The sequence below is a fragment of the Schistocerca gregaria genome, chromosome 7 (genome assembly GCF_023897955.1).
Source record: "Schistocerca gregaria isolate iqSchGreg1 chromosome 7, iqSchGreg1.2, whole genome shotgun sequence".
NCBI classification, from domain to species: Eukaryota; Metazoa; Arthropoda; class Insecta; order Orthoptera; family Acrididae; genus Schistocerca; species Schistocerca gregaria.
The window spans coordinates 280,334,142-280,359,022 of NC_064926.1; the positions used below are offsets into that span (position 1 = coordinate 280,334,142).

General features: G+C 40.4%; 1 protein-coding gene across 1 annotated transcript in view; it reads right to left on the bottom strand.

The window, feature by feature from the left end:
* LOC126282372 (head-specific guanylate cyclase-like) overlaps positions 1-24,881 on the bottom strand; it is a gene marked incomplete at its 5' end in the record, with an annotated part of 445,895 nt that overhangs the window by 53,899 nt on the left and 367,115 nt on the right. The gene's annotated exons all lie outside the window — the stretch shown is intronic.

Consider the following 24,881-nt stretch of genomic DNA (forward strand, 5'->3'; position numbering starts at 1 on the left):
GGTGGCATATAATCGAGTGTCGTGACAAAATTTCTGTCACTGCTGTAACCTCCAAACGTTGTGCCCTTGCTGTTCCAGACTTTGGTAAAGCATTTGACCGTGATACTCACGGCTGTTTGTTTCGGATTATGGAGAGTTTTGGCTTTACTATTGACATACGGGAATGGTCTCAAAACTCTTTGCGGGTTTCAGCTTCTGTGGTTGTTAATGGCGAACTGAAGTCCTCAATAAACAACCGTCGGGAAGTGCCTCAAGGAAGCCCGCTGACATTGACTTTTTAGTGTTGTCTCTGGAGCTTCTACTTCGGATTCAGGCATCCCAGCTGAAAGGCTGGAGGCTTTCCGGAGAGGCTATAGCCGTTCGTGCACACGTAGTGGATGTGGTGGTTCTACCCCGCAATGACCTTTGTCGCAGACCTGGTGCACTACTTAGTGAAGGTAAATTCTATCCTCTTACTTTGCGACGTTTTGATGACGCTGCTGTTCCATGGGCTACTGCACTGGATCGGCATACGTCTCTTGGTATCATTATTAAACGTTGTCCTCTGAAAATGGCGTCCTCAATTGGAAGGCTGTTACTGAAAACATTCAGGGACGCAACAATAGAACCGGAAAGGCGTTAACTTACTCTACTATACAAAGTCTGAATACTGGAAACATTTTGCTTATGCGGAGCTTTTTACGTAGCCCAAGTTCTGAGAGGATGTTCTTGGCTGATATACGAACGAAGACACAGATGCTGTATGTGCGATGCAAGTTTATCCGTTTCCCTCCATGATGGTGAAGGAATTACAATAGTCATCTGGTCGTGACTTGTGGAAGCGGCATATCTTTCGCTTATAGTATCGTCTGAAATACATGACATGCTGAATGGAAAGAACAGTCTAACGAGTACAGAAAATGGGTTGAGCACAAACAGAACAAAGGCGAAAGTAATTAGAAGTAGCAGAAACGAGAAAAGCGAGAATGTTAACACATACCAAAGCACTGTAAAAAATCCATTTGATGTTACGCATTGTCCAGAGGTAAGAGAACGCTAACTTGTCGTAATAAAATACTCTTTCATATAAGGCAAGGCCCGCATCTCGTGGACATGATGTAGCGTTCTCGCTTCCCGCGCCCGGGTTCCCGGGTTCGATTCCTGACGGGGTCAGGGATTTTCTCTGCCTCGTGATGGCTGGGTGTTGTGTGTTGTCCTTAGGTTAGTTAGTTTTAAGTAGTTCTAAGTTTTAGGGGACTGATGACCATAGATGTTAAGTCCCATAGTGCTCAGAGCCATTTGAAACATTTGAACATAAGTCAATAAACAATCACAAGTACCGTCTGCTTATTTCGGAGCCAGATGTTTCCTCCAAATGTGAAGAGCAGTTTTATTATCAGAGGATATGCATTCCATGTGGCTGCGAGGAAAACATAGAACTGGAATATCAATGAGATATTTAGAAGGAATATTATGGGGTAGGAGAGATATAAAAACCTAAATTGCCGGTTCAGTATAGCAGCATCACTACAGAGATGGAGCGATTCAGAAAATGGGGAAAAATTCCTTTATACCAGTTTTGTTCTTTCGCAACAATAAATAATTTATTAAAAACTGACCTTGAAGACTTTCCTCTTGTAGATCCTAATACACAGTCGGACAGTTCGTTTATTCCCAAAACTAGCCATCGACATAGTAGGAAACGCATACTGTACTTCCTACCGCAGTCGAACGGTAGAAACAGACAACGCAGCAGGAACGCACTGGCAAGTTATGGTCGGTTCAAAAAGCGGTTGTCGCAGAGATGCGCATTATTATACAATGAAGTGACAAAAATCGTGAGATACATCATATCGTGAAGGATATTCTTTGCCCAGAATAGCGCAGCAGTTCAACGTGAAATGGAAGTCGTTGGAACAGCAGAGCAGAAGAATTGAGCCGTAAATAATAGCCAAACAGTGGCCGGTGGAGGATGTTGTGCACGAACTGACGTCTCGATTATGTCCATAAATGTTCTGTGCGACTTACGTCGGATGAACTGGATGACCAAATCTCTGACTGATATTATCCAGAAAGTTCTTCAAGCGAATTAAGAACAATTATGGCTCAGTGATATGGCGTATTGTCATCCATAAAAATTTAACCATTGCTTGAGAACGTGATGGCAATGAAAGGCTGTAAGTAGTCTCCAAGTACACAGAGATTTCCAGTCAATGAATGGTTAGTAGAAACAGAGGACCCAGTCCATTCCATGTAAACACAACCTCCACCATTGTGGTGACACCACCACCTTGCGCAGTGCCTTGTTGACAGCTTTGATCCATGTCTTAGTGGGGTCTACTCACCACTCGAACCCCACCATCAACTCTTATCAACTGAAATCGGTACTAATTTGCACAAGCCACGATTTTACTGTCGCATAGGGTCCACCGATATGTTCACCAGACCAGAAGATGTGCTCCAGGCGATTTCGTGCTGTTAGCAACGGCACTCGCGTCGGTCGTCTGCTGCCGTGGCCTGTTAACGACAAAAATGGTTGAAATGGCTGTGAGCACTACGGGACTTAACATCGGAGGTCATCAGTCCCATAGAACCTAGAACTACATAAACCTAACTAACCTAAGGACATCACACACATCCATGCCCGAGGCAGGATTGTAACCTGCGACCGTAGCAGTCACGCTGTTACGCACTGAAGCGCCTAGAACCACTCGGCCACACACTGTCCAAACAGATATGTACGTCGTAGGTCCGACATTGACTGCGCCTGTTATTTCACGCAACACTGCGTTTCTGTTAGCACAGGCCTCTCTACGCAAACGCCGCTGATTTCGATTGCTAAAGCCAAGGCCGTCAGCCATTCCGTTGTCCGTGTTCCGGTTTTACCATTGTGCATGTTTCCCTACCATACAATGCAGTGCTCCAAATTTATATGTCCAGAAATTTCATCCTCAAATTGAACCCTATGCCAACGGCATGAAGATGCGGAAGGCACTGGAAACCACAGCATGAAAGACACATAACGTGTACTCACAGCCCTTATTGAATTTGATTATGATTATTTATTCTTGTTATTTGTTAAATTTTCTCTGTTTGTAAGGGTGCTTTAGTTCTTTCCGTTATTGGTTCAATGATCTGGTCTCATGGTAATAATTTTTTTTTAATTCTTTCGGCTTATCTTTACGTCAAAGCATTTATGTGGCCAGTCATTTAAAAAAGTGTCATGATTATGTCTAAATTGGCAGCAGACTCCGGAGTAGTCCCCCATTCAGATCTCCGCACAGTTACTGCCAAGGGGTAGCTGACCATGACAAAAAGATTCATTAACAAACAAATGGATTACGTTTTACCAGTCGGGGCCTGTCATTTCAGAAGGTCTAACGTGGTAGGGAAGATAGAAAATCAGCAAATGGAAATGCAAAAACTCAATCTAGATGTACTAGAGGTCAGTCAAGCGAAATGGAAAGATGGCAATGATTTATGGTCGAATGAGTATAGGACAATATCAACAGCAGGAAAGTGATATAATGGGAAGAGGATTCGTTATGAATAGGCAGGTAAAACAGAGAGTGCGTTACTATGAACAGTTCAGTGATGGTATTTCTCTGATCAGAACGGACAGCAAACCAACACCGACAGTGATAGTACAGGTATACATTCCGACGCCACAGGCTGAAGACGAAGAAATAGTAAAACTCTATAAGGATACTGAAAACGTAATGCAGTACGTAAAAGGAGATGAATATTTAATAATCGTGAGGGACTGTAATATAGTTGTAGTGGAAGGAGTAGAAGAATAAGTTATAGGACAATATGTGTTTGGGACAAGGAGTTAGACAGGAGGAAGAGGAATTGAGTTCTGCAATACATTTTAGCTAGTAATAACGAATACTCCGTTCAAGTAGAACAAGAGGAGAAGATATACTTGGAAAAGGCCGGATGAAACGGGAAAAATTCAGTAGATTACATCAAGGACATACACAGACACAAAAATCAGATACTATATTGTAAGATTTAGCCAGGATAGTAGTGATGACGAGCAGATTGAAGTTTAAGAGATTATTCAGGAAGAATCGATATGCAAAGATGTTTTATACATAGTTACTAAGTAATGCCCCCCCCCCCCCCCATGAACCATGGGCCTTGTCGTTGGTGGGGAGGCTTGTGTGCCTCAGCAATACAAATAGCCGTACCGTAGGTACAACCACAATGGAGGGGTATCTGTTGAGAGGCCAGACAAATGTGTGGTTCCTGAAGATGGGCAGCATCCTTTTCAGTGGTTGCAAGGACAACAGTCTGGATGATTGACTGATCTGGCCTTGTAACAATAACCAAAACGGCCTTGCTGTGCTGGTACTGCGAACGGCTGAAAGCAAGGGGAAACTACAGCTCTAATTTTTCCTGAGGGCATGCAGCTTTAATGTATCATTAAATCATGATGGCGTCCTCTTGGGTATAATGTTCCGGAGGTAAAATAGTCCCCAATTCGGATCTCCGGGTGGGGACTACTCAAGAGTATGTCGTTATCAGAAGAAAGAAAACTTACGTTCCGCGGATCGGAGCGTGGAATGTCAGATCCCTTAATCGGGCAGGTAGGTTAGAAAATTTAAAAAGGGAAATTGGTAGGTGAAAGTTAGATATAGTGAGAATTAGTGAAGTTCGGTGGCAGAAGGAACAAGACTTCTGGTCAGGTGACTACAGGGTTATAAACACAAAATCAAATAGGGGTAATGCAGGAGTAGGTTTAATAATGAATAGGAAAATAGGAATGCGGGTAACCTACTACAAACAGCATAGTGGACGCATTATTGTGGCCAAGATAGATACGAGGCCCACACCTACTACAGTAGTACAAGTTTATATGAAAACAAGCTCTGCAGATGACGAAGAAATTGAAGAAATGTATGATGAAATAAAAGAAATTATACAGATAGTGAAGCGAGACGAAAATTTAATAGTCATGGGTGACTGGAATTCGAGTGTAGGAAAAGGGAGAGAAGGAAACGTAGTAGGTGAATATGGAATGGGGCTAAGAAATGAAAGAGGAAGCCGTCTGGTAGAATTTTGCACAGAGCCCAACTAAATCGCAGCTAACACTTGGTTTAAGAATCATGAAAGAAGATTCTATACATGGAAGAACCCTGGAGATACTAAAAGGTATCAGATAGATTATTTAATAGTAAGACAGAGGTTTAGAAACCAGGTTTTAAATTGTAAGACATTTCCAGGGGCAGATGTGGACTCTGACCACAATCTATTGGTTATGAACTGTAGATTAAAACTGAAGAAACTGCAAAAAGGTGGGAATTTAAGGATAAACTGAAAGAACCAAAGATTGTACAGAGTTTCAGGGAGAGCATAAGGAAACAATTGACAGGAACGAGGGAACGAAATACAGTAGAAGAAGAATGCGTAGCTTTGAGGGATGAAGTAGTGAAGGCAGCAGAGGATCAAGTAGGTAAAAAGACGAGTACTAGTAGAAATCCTTGGGTAACAGAAGAAATATTGGATTTAATTGGTAAAAGGAGAAAATATAAAAATCCAGTAAATGAAGCAGGCAAAAAGGAATACAGACGTATGAATAATGAGATCGACAGGAAGTGCAAAATGGCTAAGCAGGGATGGCTAGAGGACAAATGTAAGGATGTACAGGCTTATCTCACTAGGAGTAAGATAGATATTGCCTACAGGAAAATTAAAGAGACCTTCGGAGAAAAGAGAACCATTTGTATGAATACAAGAGCTCAGATGGAAACGCAGTTCTAAGCAAAGAAGCGAAAGCAGAAAGGTGGAAGGAGTATATTGAGGGTCTATACAAGGGCGATGTACTTGATGACAATATTATGGAAATGGAAGAGGATGTAGATGAAGATGAAATATGAGATACGATACTGCGTGAAGAGTCTGACAGAGTACTGTAAGACCTGGGTCGAAACAGGGCCCCCGGAATAGACAACATTCCATTGGAACTACTGACGGCCTTGGGAGAGCCAGTTCTGACAAAACTGTACCATCTGGTGATCAAGATGTATGAAACAGGCGAAATACCCTCAGACTTAAAGAAGAATATAATAATTCCAATCCCAAAGAAAGCAGGTGTTGACAGATGTTAAATTTACCGAACAATCAGTTTAGTAAGCCACAGCTGCAAAATACTAACACGCATTCTTTACAGACGAATGGAAAAACTAGTGGAAGCCGACTTCGGGGAAGATCAGTTTGGATTCCGTAGAAATACTGGAACATGTGAGGCAATATTGACCTTACGACTTATGTTAGAAGAAAGATTAAAGAAAGGCAAACCTACGTTTCTAGCATGTGTAGACTTAGAGAAAGCTTTTGACAATGTTGACTGGAATACTCTCTTTCAAATTCTAAAGGTATTTTTTGTTTTGGTTGTCAGTCTAATGACTGGTTTGATGCGGCCCGCCACGAATTCCTTTCCTGTGCTGACCTCTTCATCTCAGAGTAACACTTGCAACCTACGTCCTCAATTATTTGCTTGACGTATTCCAATCTCTGTCTTCCTCCACAGGTTTTGCCTTCTACAGCTCCCTCTAGTACCATAGAAGTCACTCCCTCATGTCTTAGCAGATGTCCTGTCATCCTGTCCCTTTTCCTTATCAGTGTTTTCCACATATTCTTTTCCTCTCCGATTCTGCGTAGAACCTCCACATTCCTTATCTTATCAGACCACCTAATTTTCAACATTCGTCTGTAGCACCACATCTCAAATGTTTCGATTCTCTTCTGTTCCGGTTTTCCCACAGTCCATGTTTCACTACCATACAATGCTGTACTCCAGAACTCCAGACGTACATCCTCAGAAATTTCTTCCTCAAATTAAGGTCGGTATTTGATATTAGTAGACTTCTCTTGGCTAGAAATGCCTTTTTTCCATAGCGAGTCTGCTTTGGAAGTCCTCCTTGCTCTCTCTGTCATTGGTTATTTTACGGCCTAGGTAGCAGAATTCCTTAACTTCATTGACTTCGTGACCATCAATCCTGATGTTAAGTTTCTCGCTGTTCTCATTTCTACTACTTCTCATTACCTTCGTCTTTCTCATATTTACTCTCATCCATAATGTGTACTCATTAGACTGTTCATTCCGTTCAGCAGATCATTTAATTCTTCTTCACTTTCACTCAGGAGAGCAATGTCATCAGCGAATCGTATCATTGATTTCCTTTCACCTTGTATTTTAATTCCACTCCTGAACCTTTCTTTTACTTCCATCATTGCTTCCTCGATGTACAGATTGAAGAGTAGGGGCGAAAGGCTAATTGTGTGGATGATGCTTTTCCGAAAGTCAGATGGTATGTCGCCAGACTCGTATATTCTACACACCAACGTGAATAGTCGTTTTGTTTTAGAAATTCTGATAGATCGTTATCTATACCTTCTGTCTTATTTGACCGTAAGTCCTCCAAAGCTCTTTTAAATTCCGATTCTAATACTGGATCCCCTATCACTTCTAATTCGACTCCTGTTTCTTCTTCTATCACATCAGACAAATCTTCACCCTCATAGAGGCTTTCAATGTATTCTTTCCAACTATCTGCTCTCTCCTCTGCATTTAACAGTGGAATTCCCGTTGCACTCTTTATGCTACCACCGTTGCTTTTAATGTCACCAAAGGTTGTTTTGACTTTCCTGTATGCTGAGTCTGTCCTTCCGACAATCATATCTTTTTCGATGTCTTCACATTTGTCCTGCAGTCATTTCGTCTTAGCTTCCCTGCACTTTCTATTTATTTCATTCCTCAGCGACCTGTATTTCTGATTTTCCCGGAACATGTTTGTACATCCTCCATTCATCAATCAACTAAAGAATTTCTTCTGTTACCCATGGTTTCTTCGCAGCTGCCTTCTTTGTACCTATGATTTCCTTCCCAACTCCTGTGATGGCCCTTTTTAGAGACGTCCATTTCTCTTCAACTGTGTTGCCTACTGCGCTATTCCTCATTGCTGTAATGTCTTGAACTTCAGCCTACTCTTCATCACTACTACATTGTTATCTGAGTCTATATCTGCTCCTGGGTACGCCTTACAATCCAGTATCTGATTTCGGGATCTCTGTCTGACCATGATGTAATCTAATTGAAATCTTCCCGTATCTGCCGGCCTTTTCCAAGTATACCTCCTCCTCTTGTGATTCTTGAACAGGGTATTCGATATTACTAGCTGAAACTTGTTACAGAACTCAATTAGTCTTTCTCCTCTTACATTCCTTGTCCCAAGCCCATATTCTCCTGTAACCTTTTCTTCTACTCCTTCCCCTACAAAGGTAGCAGGGGTAAAATACAGGGAGCGAAAAGCTATTTACAATTTGTACAGAAATCAGATGGCAGTTATAGGAGTCGAGGGACATTAAAGGGAAGCAGTGGTTGGGAAGGGAGTAAGACAGGGTAGTAGCCTCTCCCCGATGTTATTCAATCTGTACATTGAGCAAGCAGTAAAGGAAACTAAAGAAAAATCCGTAGTAGGTATTGAAATCCAAGGAGAAGAAATAAAATATATGAAGTTCGCCGATGACATTATAATTCTGTCAGAGACAGCAAAGGACTTGGAAGAGCAGTCGAATGTAATGGACAGTGTCTTGAAAGGAGGATATAAGATGAAAATCAACAAAAGCAAAACGAGGATAATATAATGTAGTCTAATTATATCGGGTGATGCTGAGGGAATTAGATTAGGAAATAAGACACTTAAAGTAGTAAAGGAGTTTTGCTATTTGGGGAGCAAAATAACTGATGATGGTCGAAGTAGAGAAGATATAAAATGTAGACTGGCAATGGCAAGGAAAGCGTTTCTGAAGAATAGAAATTTGTTAACATCGAGTATAGATTTAAGTGGCAAGAAGTCATTTCTGAAAGTATTTGTATGGAGTGCAGCCATGTATGGAAGTGAAACATGGACGATAAATTGTTTGGACAAGAAGAGAATAGAAGCTTTCGAAATGTGGTGCTACAGGAGAATGCTAAAGATAAGATGGGTAGATCACATAACTAATGAGGAAGTATTGGGGAGAAGAGAAATGTTCATACCCTTTGTCGACCTGGAAAAATCGTTCGACGATGTAAAATGGTGCAAGATGTTCAAAATAGTGAGAGCAGCCAGTGCTGCTCTGCTTTTGATGTGCTCCTTGCACCGACTGTGAGGGTTATTTGGCTTCCTGGTTAGCAGAATACCTTAACTTTATCTGCTTCATGTCCATCAATCGTGATGTTAACTTTGTCGCTTTTCTCATTTCTACTTGTCATTACTTTCATCGTTGTTCTATTTGTGCTCAACCCATCTTACGTACCCGTTAGACTGCTCATTCCATTCAGCATATCACGTAATTCTTCTTCACTCTCAATGAGGATAGCAATCTCATCAGCAAATCTTAACATTGAAATCTTTCATCTTCAATTTGAAATCCGCTCTTCAACCTTTCTTTTATTTTCTTCAATGTTTCTTCGACGTAAACACTGAACAGTAGCGACTAAAGACTGTGTTCCTTTCTACAAACTTTTTAATTGGAGCAGTCCGTCCTTGGTCTTCCACTCTCTTGGCTCTTGTAAATGTTATGTACACCAGTGTATACCTATTGCGTATCCCTATTTGCCTCAGGATTTCGAGCATTTTATACCATTTTACACTGTCGAATGTTTTTTCAGGTCGACTAATTCTATGAAGGTGTTCTGATTTTCCTTTTGTTTTGCTTCACTTATGGACCAGAACGTCAGAATTATTTTTCTTGTGCGTTTACCTTCTCTGAAGTCTAGTACGCATTGTCGTAATTGTTTCTCTTGAGGCTTTACCTTCTCTGAAGTCAAACTGATCGCATGTAACATGATCCATAATTCTCGCACTTGTCACTTCTTGCAGTATTCGGAATTGTGTGGATGAAGTTTTCCGAATGTATCGCCAAACACATACGTTCTACTCACCAACGCGAATAGTGGTTTTGTTGCCGCTTCCCAAATGATTTTAGTAATTCCGATAGAATATTATCTATAACTTCTGCCATATTTGATTATAATTTTTCCGAAACTCTTTTTAAATCTGGTTCTGATACTGGATCCCCTATCTCTTTCGAATCGACCCCTATTTCGTCTTTTATTACATAGCCAATTTTAACGCAACGCGTGCCTAGCAAAACTAGGGCCCGCGGCTCAGGCAACCTCCTCAGCGGCTACGTACCGTTGAAGGTCACCCGCCTAGCGAGCAACCAAGAGCGGCATTGCCACCAAAACAAAAGGGAATTAATTTTTTTCGAAAAAAAGGAGGGAGATTAGGAAAGGACAGAACACACTTTATTGTCTATAATACAGCATACAGTCACCGTTGGTCTTGATCTTACAATTGCCATTGCCAACTTTCGCCCACAAAAACGGGTACTCATCAGCATTTAACTTCTTCTTTCTTCTAATAGACAATACAAATGGAATGCTTGGAACAAGAGTACCATAAGGAACTTTAGCCAAAAGACCAGTTGATTCAGAAATACTCCAAGTGTTGCATGCCAAAATATTAGCATCTGGAAAAGCTTCAAGGCCAAGGTCAGCCATGTCGAACCACCAAACACAGCCTGTACATCACACGCAAAGTTCAGGTGCAAACCACGAAAAACAATCGAGCCTCCGATCAACTGCTGTTTGGAAAACCAGTTGTTTCAGAAATACATCAAGTATTTCTGAAACAACTGGTTCCATTCATAGAGGTCTTCAATTTACTCTTTCCATCTATTATTTCTCTTTCGTACATTTCACAGTGGAATCCCCGTTGCGCTCTTAATGTTAGCACCCTTGCTTTTGACTTCACCGAAGATAGTTTTGACTTATATATCTGCTGAGTAAGTCCTTCCGACAATCGTTTCTTCTTCGATTTCTTCACGTTCACCATGCAGCCATTTCGTCTTAGTTTACCTGCAATTCTTATTTATCTCATACTCCAGTGACTTGTATTTCTTTATTCCTGAATATTTTTGTAATTTCTTCTTACACCTATCAAGTGAAATATTTCTTCTGTTAAAATGGTCCTTCGCAGTTACAGAAATGCTATAACTTTATATATATCCTTCTTCAGTCTGTCTTGAAAGATAAGTCCTAGTATTAAACTGCCTCGCGTTTTCGTATGTTTCTCCCGAACCCAAACTGATGTTCAAACAATTATCTGTTAACTAATAGTCAGATTATCTATTTTGCTTAATTGTAGCAATAGATCTGAATCTTGGACTCCACGGAAAGTTATCACTAAGCTATATGTGTTAGCATGTGTTAGCGATGTTGTTAAAGGGTAAGGTAAAGGATGAGCTCACATAAATAGAAAAGAAGGAATAATAGTAGAAGAAACTGATGAATCAAAAGACACTAGCAGCAGAGAAAAATGAAAACCACACTAATTAAGTATCCATTTTGAGACAATAGGTTACTAATGAGGTTCACCGAAAAACAGATTTTTGGGCAAAAATCATGGAAAGTTGAGAGGGCTATAATTATTCAGAATACAGTTAACGTAATGAACTACCAAAACTACAGCCACATGATACATTTGGCAGGAAATGAAGAATTGCTGCTTTAACAAGGCGTACCTTTAGTGTATGATTATATCTGTCTATATACAAACCCATGTTGTTTCAGTAAAATTTAAACCAACGCCAGCAGCAGAGAAAATAGGGATAAATGAATCAAAAACAATGTATACGCTTGCCAACCGCTTTGGACGCTGCAGCAGCGGTATAAAATCATTAAGAGATATTTATTCGCGGGCGTTCTCATTTGAATTTGTAACATAAACGTTGCAATCCAAATGTATTTATTGTACCACAGATTTCATTGGCCGGAAATTCATATTGCAGTTAACGATAAAATCCGGTACGTTTAGAGCCTCCACTCCATGTTAAAACATTACAGTTCGTACATAAATGTTGATTATTTGGGCGCAGAGCTACAAACGTGAAAGAGTGTAACTTATTACACCTCATTTGACTTTTTTATGGGTTTATTTTACAGCTGACTGCTTAGTAAACTGGCTCTCATTACATAATTATCTCATCATCAATAGAGCGTTTATTGAACAGACGGACAGTTCTTCAGAAGGAGAAAAGGAAATAATTTAATGAAGAGATGAAATTCTGATAATTTTGTTAAGTTCGAGGATCGTTCAATAAAGTAATACAAGACTTTTTTTGAAAGTAGCTTGGTTTCTGATCGGATTCGAATACAACATATTATTACCCACTCTTTTGGCTACAAAATCTATGTTAGAACATAATCTCCGTTCATTGGAACGATCTATCTCTATCTTACTGCTCGACGTCGAAGCTAAAGTCTTGCTGCCTCACTAACCACATAATCATTCACATACTGCTTCCTGCTGAGTGCACCTTTCACTGATGTAAACTGATGGAAGGTGCGAAATCCGGGCTGTAGGGTGAATGAAGAAGAACAATCGAATTAAATTTTCGTTATATCCTCTCAGGGGTGCAGACTTTTGTGAGGATTTGCATTGTCATGGAAAAAAAAATTCGTTTGCATTTTTGTGGCGACGAACATGCTGAAGTCGTTTCTTCAACTTCTTGAGAGTAGCACAATATGCTTCAGAATTTATCGTTGCACCAAGAGAGAGGAATCAAACAGCATGACGTCTTCAGAGTCCCAGAAAACCGTTTCTATGACTCAATCGGCTGAGGGTGCGGGTTTGAGGCATTTCTTCAGAGGAGAGGTAGTGTGGCACCACTCCATGGATTGCCATTTTGCTTCTGGTTTGAAGTGATTAACCCATGTTTCATCGTCAGTGACTATTGTCTACGAAAAATCACACCCATCAGCCTCGTAGCGCGCAAGTAATTCCGAACAGATAGTCCTTCGTTGCTCTTTGTGGTCTTCTGCTAAGTGTATTGGAACCTAATAGGTACACACCTTCGAATATCCCAACTGGTGGAAGAGCGTGTGAGCACCACAAACAGAGAGGTCCACTTGAGCAGCGAGATGCTTCATTGTGGTCCGTTGATAACCTCAAATAAGAGTGTCCGCACGTTTCCACACGACAAAAGTCGCAGCTGTTTGAGGGTGGACGCGCGAAGGAGACCGGTCACGTTTGCGCGACCTTGTTGCGATGACGACAGACGCCTCACCCGACGATTCACCATGCTTTTGTTCACTGTCAGGCCTCTGTAGATAACTACAAGCGTGTATGATTGGCTGAGATGCTCTCGTTTTCTACGAAAACAAAATGTCAACCTTCTGCTTGGAACGCACCTCCGTTCCGCCGCCTTTCGAAGGGGCCGCCAACTATCGGATTTTCATGAAGCTGTAGGGGCTGGAGCGGTAACATTCTGCGATTTCTCACGCAAAATTCCAAATTTTTTCAACCGATATTAGCCAAGAAAATAAATTGGATAGCATTACTTGTTGAACGTATGTAGCAACACTTGCAGCTAATTCAACTATTTATGCTTAAGAAGTCATTTATTTAAATAGCCTAATTATTAGTATCAAAAAGGCAAATCGTTAGGGGACCGTATCAGGACACCTTCAGAGATATGTCTCACTGATTTCGATTAATTTCTGGAGAATCAGTCCGGTGTACACAGTATTGACGTCTCTAATATAGTCGTTCGCAGTTTGCAGTATCTTTCTTTACATATCAGAAATCTTGCTGAACGTTAGGTAGATAACAATCATAGCAAAAACATATTTTCGACATAAATTTTACTCAACACAATCTTTAACTGCGTTATGTAACTTCTAAGGTTTTACAGCTAATTTTTCTCTCTAGTAGAGAATCATCATTTTCCTTGAATGACGATCGACCATGTGACGATGCTAACTGTTATACGTAAAAATATTTGTTTTAAAAACAATATTGTAATCATTTTAGAGGAATTAATTTTCCGTTTTACGTTTAAAAGTAATAACTTTTGGAAATTTAATAAAATGAATGTGAGAGTGAGAGGAGAAATTTGTTTGCAACAGATTTTCCATAATGAATAACTTATTTTGCGCATAAATACGTCTTTCGTAATATAAATTTAAGGTTTTCGCAAGTAATCAGGTTCGAGTATATTCGCTGAGCGTGTTGCGAGTGCAATACATCGGCCGTGGTTTCTAAGGAATATAATTTAATTTATGTTCCTCAATTATGTTATGATGGAACACAGCCGGCAGTTGTGGCCGAGCGGTTCTAGGCACTTCGCTCCGGAACTTAGCTGCTGTTACGGTCACAGGTTCGAATCCTGTCTCGGGCATGGGTGTTAGTTAGGTTAGTTAGGTTTAAGTAGTTCTAAGTCTCGCGGACTGGTGACCTCAGATGTTCAGTCCCATAGTGCTTAGAGCCTTTTGATGAAACACAGCTTTGCTAACGTAAGTCCTGCTGCAGTTTGCTGTTTCCACTAAAGGAAGATGGAACTGAAGTGTAGCGGGAAGGACTGCTTTTCTTTTCATTATTGGCTGTGGCTCTCTTTAAATATTTGGTGAACTGTAATGGAAGTGAGTATCATGCCGCTAAGATTGTTCTATCTTTTCAGATTCCTGGCCTAGTCTGAACTTGAATTCAACTTCTCTCGTCGTTTGACATATAATCAATGAGAAAAACCACATAGTTTGGAAAAGTTCTTTTCAAGAAAGTAATCTGAAGTGAGCGGTGAAGTATGATGTACAATTTCTGAAAAGGATGCAACTTCAAAGCGTTAAGAATTAGGAATTTATTGACATACACGCGTTAATTTGCTGTATCTGTCACATAACTTCCTGAAGTTATCAGTCTTCAGACTTTTACTTTTTCTTCTCCATAAATATTGAGCCCCATTTCGACGCATATTACTTCCTGCGTCTTTCTATAGTAACTCTTGTTACTTTTCGAACGTAGTTCATGGCTGCCATTTCTAATGATTGTCCTGGAATCCTTACAAAATGCTGATATTGTCTTCTGGTCCTATATCTATTTCCCTCAGATGTGGCTTTACACTAACGTCTTTTCATATGTGAATGGTTCTCTCTCTGTGTAGCTCAGTCAATTCCAGTGTTCCTCCCACAACATTCACATTCGCCACATGAAGTCGTTCTTGTTTGTTCCTCTTCCTTCTTTAAGCTTGATACCACACATATGACCGAAAAGTGCAATTGTTTTACAAAATTTCATCTTCTTGTCGCTAAGTGTACATTATTTTTTAAATAAGTTACGCTGACTGAAGACCGTTTGCGAAGGTACCAAGCATATAAACATACAACCCAATTTTATAGAGAACTAGCTGAATTTACGAAATGGCACGAGTATTTGCTTTTTTGATCTGTGTTTAGATATTCAATTAAAATTTGTGGCTTCAAACGTTACTTTCTGACGTACAGCCAAATTCAAAAACACAAGTCAGCATTCGCAAATAAATTCACTTAAATTAACAACTGATAATTATTTACTTGTCAGAACAAAAATCGTGACAAGAAAGCAATCATGTTTCAAAAGAAATTAAAAACATTTGTGAGAATCTACGGGGATAAAGCATTCTGCTGATCGAATTGCTATTCAAATGACGTTCATTATATTTTTCATAACTTTGAAATTAAATCCAAGAGCCACAACAATGGCACCCAAACACTCCACACATATGTGTATTATGAGCTGCCTAGAACTGAACCAGCTCATCAGAAGTACCCATACACTATTTAATGGATTTACACAGGGTAACGCACGAAAAACCAGCACGGAGTATTAGACTGCTGATCGCCGCCTGCCAACTATCATCTCTAGTTACGGAGCTGCTTCGACTACGTATCTTATTGTCAGTGCGAAAGGCAATGCGACTTGGTTGAGAAGTTTGAAGGAAACTACTGAGCTAGATGTACCCTCTTCTAGAAATAAGAGTAATAGTGGAGGCGTACTTATATACCGGTTCATATTTGCAAAGAGCAGTATACGAGTTTTGGTCACGAAGTGACATGCAACGAAGTCAGTTGTAAACGCAAAAAAGAATCGACACCCATCCTTTCGTACAGCAGCTGCGATCTCGTACCTTAGAGCACGTATGACCCAGAGCCTCCAGAAGTCGACATGTAAATTGTCGCAAGTGAACGTTTCGAATAGGTCTCGTCAATGTAGCTTACAGCATACATGGAAGAAACCATATAAAATAACATTGGTCCAAGAAGTGATGGAGGAAGATAAAGTAAAACGTGTGAATTACTGATGTGGCTATGTCAAACAACTGACTACGGTTTGTTAGACGTGTGTTGAAGTCGGGTTCCACGTCAAAGTACATTTAAATTGCCAGAAAAGACACTGGTCAACAAACAATCCCCCTGCGTTTGATGAGAAACCTCTTCACGGTGGAAGAATCTTAGTGTGGTAAAACTGTGTCAGCAAATCAGATTGTGGGTCCCGTTATATCTGAAGGAACTGGAAACACTGCTGTGTATATGCTAATCATTCAGGAATTATGGAGTTATATGCGCAATTGACCCACGAACGTACATATGCTGTCTTTCAGCAGGATAGGGCGATCTGTCACACTTCACGCGAATCAGTCTCATTCATGAAAGTTTCACAGAAGAGACGATTATTAGTAAAGGATTGTGACCAGTGCGCTTGTCGGACCTAACAATTTGTGACCTTTACCTGTGACACTCAGTTGAAAGGTCTTGAAGGAGAATATTCGTAATGAAATTTTGAGAACTGTTGAAGCAGAGTATGTATTAATATGTTTTCGCACCATACAGGTATCTTTCGTAAATAGCTTTGCAATTTGTTTAGATCCTCTGATGGCTTAACTAGACGATATACGACAGCATCATCTGCAAACAACTTAAGACGGCTGCTCAGATTATTTACTACTATTACAGAGCTCATACATCAATACCATGGAGAACACCGGAAATCACTTTTGTTTTACCGATGACTTTCCGTTAATTACTACAAACTGCGACTTCTCTGACAGGAAATCACAAATCCAATCACATAACTGAGACGACATTCCATAAACAAGAAATTCTACGACAACTCGCTTGTATATGTAAACAGCTTGCTGTGTTTCACGAAAACGATGTTTTCGAAATGTGTGTTGGCTATGTGGCAACAGACCGTTCCATTCGAGGTAATTCGTAATGTTCGATACAAACAAATGTTCCATAATCCTGGTGCGTATCGGCGTAAATGATATCGGCCTGTAATTTAGTGGACTACTCCTACTACCTTTTATGAACATTGGCGTGACTTGTGCTAATTTCCAGTCTGTGTATACGGATATTTTGTCGAGCAAGCGGTTGTATATGATTGTTAAGTACAGAGGTATTGCATCAACATACTCCGGTACACAGTCTGATCGGAAGACTTGTTTTTTTTTTTTAAGTGATTTAAGTTGCTTCTCTGCTTCGCAAATATCTACTTCTATCTCATGTTGGCAGTTGTTCCTGACGCAGAATCTGGAATATTTGCTTTGTCTTCTTTGGTGAAGGAATATCGGAAGGTTGTATTAAGTAATTCTGCTTTGGCAGCACTGTTGCAGAAGAGTATTTCCATTGACATCGCGCCCAAGAGACAATGACTGTGTCTTGCCACTAGCATTCTTTACATACGACCAGAATCTCTTTGGATTTTCTGCCAGGCTCCGAGTCAAAATTTCGTTGTGGAAACTATTAAAAGCATCTTGCATTGAAGTCCGCACTAAATTTCGAACTTCCGTAAGAGATCACCAATCTTGAACAAATGCGTTCGTTTAAATTTGACACGCTTCTTTCGTTGTTTCTGGCACAGACTTCTGACCCGTTTTGTGGGTCAGTTCGGTCATTTGTTAATTCATTTCGCATAAATCTCTCAAATACCATAAATACTATTACTTGTAATTCATGGAACATCTCGTCTACACTTACAGTGTTAATTTGGAAGGAGTGGAGATTGTATCTCAGGAAGGCGGCAACAGAATTTTTATCTGCTTTTTTTTTAATGGATACATTCTTCGTTTATTTTTTTGGTGTATTTGGGGGTTACAATATACAGTCTCACTACGACAACCCTATGTTCTCTAATCCATGTATCCGTCTTGATACGTCTTGTTAGCTCAGGGTTATTTATTGCTAAAGGGTCTAGTTTTTCACATTGGTTTGCAATTCGCGTGGGCTCATGAACTAACTCCTCGATGTAATATTCAGAGAACGAGTTCAGCACAATTTAGGATGATGCTGTATGCGTACCTCCATGTTTAAACAAGTATTTTCGCCAACATATCGAGAAAAAATTAAAGTCACCACCAGTTATAATATAGTCGGGTGCGTGATTGAAAGCAAACTGCAAATTTCTTTGAAGTTTTCAGAAATTGTATCATCTGAGTTGGGAGGTTAGTTAAGTGGACGCAGTAACCTTTTCATTCTGGTTTGAACTAGGCAGTAAATGGTAAAGTAAATTAACTATAGTCGCATGCTCTTAGACTCAGTGATAGCATCACCGGCTCATGATTACCACTCTTAAACAGTGTGAGTGTGAAGACAACTGTAGTAATAGCTTCACCTCCGTGCTCTGCTCTTAGTAGGAGGGATCCCTGTCAGCAGTTACCTGAAACGACCTGGAGTAAGTGGTATTTTCAACCTACTTACTGTGTTTTCTAACGTTACTACCAAAAACTTATCTAATTCTTCGAGCATAGCAATCTTGCCAGCCAACTGTAGCAGACTTCGCGAGTTCCAAACAAGAATAATTTTATAAACAAGTTTAACAAACTCCTAGTCTCGCACATTTTTATGGGTATATTAATGGTGTGGTGTAGAAAGGATGAGGGAAAATCTCTCCTACGGCATGACAGATTACCAACCCCGGCCAACACAAGGCTTCGCATTTAGACACGTGCAGGAAAACTCGATCTTTACCAAAATAAGATTTATGTGCTAATCACACGGGAACCACGTAAGAAGTAAAATGAAAATTTATGAGAAGGAAAAATAAGGTAGGTCTGAGGAAGATTTTTGTCCATTCTCAAGTAATTTGTTAAATATGTTCTCTGTTATCAATGTTGTTGTTGATGTTGTCTTCAATCCTGAGACTGGTTTGATGCAGCTCTCCATGCTACTCTATCCTGTGCAAGCTTCTTCATCTCCCAGTACCCACTGCAACCGACATCCTTCTGAATCTGATTAGTGTAGTCATCTCTTGGTCTCCCTCTACGATTTTTACCCTCTACGCTGCCCTCCAATATTAAATTGGTGATCCCTTGATGCCTCAGAACATGTCCTACCAACCGATCCCTTCTTCTGGTCAAGTTGTGCCACAAACTTCTATTCTCCCCAATCCTAATGGTTCAAATGGCTCTGAGCACTATGGGACTCAACTGCTGTGGTCATTAGTCCCCTAGAACTTAGAACTACTTAAACCTAACTAACCTAAAGACAACACACACATCCATGCCCGAGGCAGGATTCGAACCTGCGACCGTAGCAGTCGCACGGTTCCGGACTGCGCGCCTAGAACCGCGAGACCACCGCGGCCGGCTCCCCAATCCTATTCAATACTTCCTCATTAGTTATGTGATCTACCCATCTAATCTTCAGCATTCTTCTGTAGCACCATATTTCGAAAGCTTCTATTCTCTTCTTGTTCAAACTATTTATCGTCCATGTTTCACTTCCATACATGGCTACACTCCATACAAATACTTTCAGAAATGACTTCCTGACACTTAAACCAATACTCGATGTTAACAAATTTCTCTTCTTCAGGAACGCTTTCCCTGCCATTGCCAGTCTACGTTTTATATCCTCTCTACTTCGACTATCATCAGTTATTTTGTCTCTGACAGAATTACAATGTCATCGTCGAACCTCAAAGTTTTTATTTCTTCTCCATGGATTTTAATACCTACTCCGAATTTTTCTTTTGTTTCCTTTACTGCTTGCTCAATATACAGATTGAACAACATCGGGGAGAGGCTGCAACCCTGTCTTACTCCCTTCCCAAAAACTGCTTCCCTTTCATGTCCCTCGACTCTTATAAGTGCCATCTACTTTCTGTACAAATTGTAAATAGCCTTTCGCTACCTGTATTTTACCCCTGCCACCTTTAGAATTTGAAAGAGAGTATTCCAGTCAACATTGTCAAAAGCTTTCTCTAAGTCTACAAATGCTAGAAACGTAAGTTTGCCTTTCCTTAATCTTTCTTCTAAGATAAGTCGTATGGTCAGTATTGCCTCACGTGTTTCAGTATTTCTACGGAATCCAAACTGATCTTCCCCGAGGTCGGCTTCTACTAGTTTTTCCATTCGTTTGTAAAGAATTCGTGTTAGTATTTTGCAGCTGTGGCTTATTAAACTGATTGTTCGGTAAATTTAACATCTGTCAACACCTGCTTTCTTTGGGATTGGAATTATTATATTCTTTTTTAAGTCTGAGGGTATTTCGCCGGTTTCATACATCTTGATCACCAGATGGCACAGTTTTGTCAGAACTGGCTCTCCCAAGGCCGTCAGTAGTTCCCATTGAATGTTGTCTATTCCGGGGGCCTTGTTTCGACCCAGGTCTTTCACTGCTCTGTCATACTCTTCACGCAGTATCGTATCTCCCACTTCATCTTCATCTACATCCTCTTCAATTTCTATAATATTGTCCTCAAGTACATCGCCCTTGTATAGATCCTCTACATACTCCTTCCACCTTTCTGCCTTCCCTTCTTTGCTTAGAACTGGGTTTCCATCTGAGTTCTTGATATTCATCCAAGTGGCTCTCTTTTCTCCAAACGTCTCTTTAATTTTCCTGTAGGCAGTATCTATCTTACTCCTAGTGAGATAAGCCTCTACATCTTTATATTTGTCATCTAGCCATCCCTGCTTAGCCATTTTGTACTTCCTGTCGATCTCATTTTTGAGACGTTTTATTCCTTTTTGCCTGCTTTACTTACTGCATTTTTATATTTTCTCCTTTCATCAATTAAATTCAATTTTTCTTCTGTTACCCAAGGATTTCTACTAGCCCTCGTCTTTTTACCTACTTGATCCTCTGCTGCCTTCACTACTTCATCCCTAAAGGTTACCCATTCTTTTTATACTGTATTTCTTTCATCCATTTCTGTCAATTGTTCCCTTATGTTCTCCCTGAAACTCTGTACAACCCCTGGTTCTTTCAGTTTATCCAGGTCCCATCTCCTTTAATTCTCACCCTCTTTCAGTTTCTTCAGTTTTAATCTACAGGTCATTACCAATAGATTGTGGTCAGAGTCCACATCTGCCCCTGGAAATGTCTTACAATTTAAAACTTGGTTTCTAAACCTCTGTCTTACTATTAAATAGTCTATCTGATACCTTTTAGTATCTCCAGGGTTCTTCCATGCATACAACCTTCTTTCATGATTCTGAAACCAAGTGTTAGGTATGATTAAGTTATGCTCTGTGCAAAATTCTACCAGGCGGCTTCCTCTTTCATGTCTTAGCCCCAATCCATATTCACCTACTACGTTTCCTTCTCTCCCTTTTCCTACACTCGAATTCCAGTCACCCATGAATATTAAATTTTCGTCTCCCTTCACTATCTGAATAATTTCTTTTATTTCATCATACATTTCTTAAATTTCTTCGTCATCTGCAGAGCTAGTTGGCATATAAACTTGTACTACTGTAGTAGGTGTGGGGTTCGTATCTATCTTGGCCACAATAATGCGTTCACTATGCTGTCTGTAGTTGCTTACCCGCATTCTTATTTTCCTATTCATTATTAAACCTACTCCTCCATTACCCCTATTTGATTTTGTGTTTATAACCCTGTAGTCACCTGAGCAGATGTGTTGTTCCTCCAGCCACCGAACTTCACTAATTCCCACTACATCTAACTTTAACCTATCCATTTCCCTTTTTAAATTTTCTAACCTACCTGCCCGAGTAAGGGATCTGACATTCCACGCTCCGATCCGTATAACGCCAATTTTCTTTCTCCTGATAACGGCATCCTCTTGAGTAGTCCCCGCCCGGAGAACCGAATGGGGGACTATTTTACCTCCGGAATATTTTACCCAAGTGGACGCCATCATCATTTAATCATACAGTAAAACAGCATGCCCTCGGGAAAAATTACGGCCGTAGTTTCCCCTTCCCTTCAGCCGTTCGCAGTACCAGCACAGCAAGGCCGTTTTGGTTATTGTTACAAGGCCAGATCAGTCAATCATCCAGACTGTTGCCCTTGCAACTACTGAAAAGGCCGCTGTCCCTCTTCAGGAACCACACGTTTGTCTCGCCTCTCAACAGATACCCCTTCGTTGTGGTTGCACCTACGGTACGGCTATCAGTATCGCTGAGGCACGCAAGCCTCCTCACCAACGACATGGTGCACGGTTCATTGGGGGGGGGAGTCTGTTATCAAAATATTCGCAAACTCTCAAAAATAACACATCAACAGGAGTCATTTGACATCCACCGCTGGATATAAGCGTCCTCTAGATATTTTAATTCTATACTCTCTTCAACTATACTAACATCTGTTGGCCTGCATGTCTTCTAACATCGTCTGCCTTCCATAAATTTTTCTTCTCGGCTCTTTATATTTCTTAACACCGGAAAGAAAATGCTACATTCATACACAGTAGATGACCAACTTTCCCTAGGACAATATCACAATGTGCGTCTTAGTGAATCATTGCTATCTTGCAACATGAATAATAATAATACTGTGTGACTATAGTCAATACTTAATTTTCGGTATGGCTGCAACCGTTTAAGGATAGATGCATTATCTGCAAGATCTGAAATTAATTATTAAGGATCCTCGTCTCGAAATGATTGAGAACCATGACGCCAGTATAGGACCGTCGATTTATTATGATATCTGCTAGTAGTTAACATCACTTTGAAACACGACTTGACGAAAAGTAGTTTTTGATCTCACCTCATGACAGCAATCAATTACCAAATTTCGAGCAATATATCCGACATCATTTATTTGCCAAATACTTCTTCGAATTCATCATCACTGGCAAAGTATCGACTCCAAAGTGCCTAAATGTTAAAGATATGTACGGTACCTACGTATTATCAGTAAAACAAATATGGCGCGGAAACAACTCCGAACAGTCTACAGATCAAAGATATGTACCTTAGTATTTTCAGTAAAGCAAATATACTCAGATTTTTTTGACAACATAGATAAGATTCTGATTTCATATTATGTAAATTGATGGTGTTAAATTACCTTCTGGCATTTAAACTAGTTTTTCATAAAAATCGTATTAAAGTGTTTTAAGGTTTATAAAACGAGTAACGAATTAACAAGCCACGATGAAAACAATGGACAACTTAGCTCCAGTGTAAAAGTTAGAAATCGCAAGAATTCACCCAAACGTGGTATCGGACAATTCATTTACAAAGAAATCGGTATAAGTAGATTCAGTTTAGAACAAAGTAGGTTTGCTACACTGGTTGCTGTCCAGCCCAACTTTACTATGTTTTCATCATTATCATAGATATATTTCCAATTGTAATCGTTCCTCAATCCGTTTATTTGCTTTCCTATTCGTCCGAGTAATTTGCAACGTGCATCTCTCGATTAGTCGACGAGGCAAACTCAAAGTTCTAGTGGTCTTCACGTTAAAAGATTACCTCTCACCAACATGAGTCAAAACTGTTAACAGAAACTACGCGTTATTGTTCAGTTTCCTATATACTGATAGCTCTTTTCTGAAAACTTCTTTCGTTAACCAAGAGCACTCACCATGAGCACTGTTCTTGTACTTATTTCTTTTGCTGTCCATTTAGTGGTGTAATGACCTGCTTTCACTAATACATATTAGTAGTAAGTATTTTTTTTCAAATTTGGAAAACTGACCTTGGTTGTAAGGCTAGTTCCAATGGATGAAGCAATATTTTGTGGTAGTGAAATTCCAGGCAAATTACATTTTCTATGACCTTGCAAGGCTGCTCAAAGTAAATGGATTGCCATACGACAGAAGTGCCATTGTACGAAGAATGTTCAGTAACTAATGCAACACATTGCTTTTCACTGACGATTTCTGTGGCAAAAATGCGGAATTTTAGGCACCGTGGAATATTCTGGCTTCAGCTCCTATGGTTCCATTAGGTTCCGGAGAGTTGTTGCGCTATACGTAGCCTTGAAATCGTCGTCTGTAACAGAGGAGCATTCCAAGCAGAGAGCTGTCATTGAGATTCTTTTGGTGGTGAACCGGAGAACCGCAGATATTTGTAGATGACTGCGGAATGTCTACGGGAACGTGTAAGTTAACAAAAGAGTGGTGAGTCATTTGGCGAGGCGTCTGTCATCATCGAAACAAGGTCTCACATACCTGTCCGACATTTCGAGTTCTGCCCGGCTGCAGACAGCTATGACTCCTGCAGTGTTGGAAATGCAAACTCTCCCATTCGAGGTGATAGACGGATCACAATGAAAAATACAAACGAACTTCTCCTCCTCCATGACAACAGAAGGCCTCACATAAGTCAGCGCACCCAAGAGGAGCCCACAAAACTCAATCGGACTGTTAGTCCTCATTCAGTCTACAGCCGGTTTCCCACGATTTTCGATTTCCGTCTGTTTGGGCCAATGAAAGATGCTCTCCGCGGGAAGCAGTAAGTGTATGCCGGGGATGTTATTGATGCAGCAAGGCGTTGACTTCGACGTCGACCAGTAGGGTGGTACGATAAGGGCATACAGGGTCTCCTAGTAAAGTGTGGTAAAGTGGTTTAGTTAACTGGTTTGGCGGAGGGGACCAAACTGGGAAGTCACCGGTCTCATTGGGTGAGGGAAGGACGGAGAAGGATGCCAACCCTGCCATTTCAAAGGAACGTGGGTCTGAACTGTCGTCCTACCGAATGCGAATCCAGTGTGCTAACCACTGTGCCACCTCGCTCCTTGGTGGTGTAGGCCATTCCACTGAACGAGGACTATGGTGAAAAATAGGCATTTGTAGCCGAAATAGTGGGGAATAACATGATGAATTGTAATC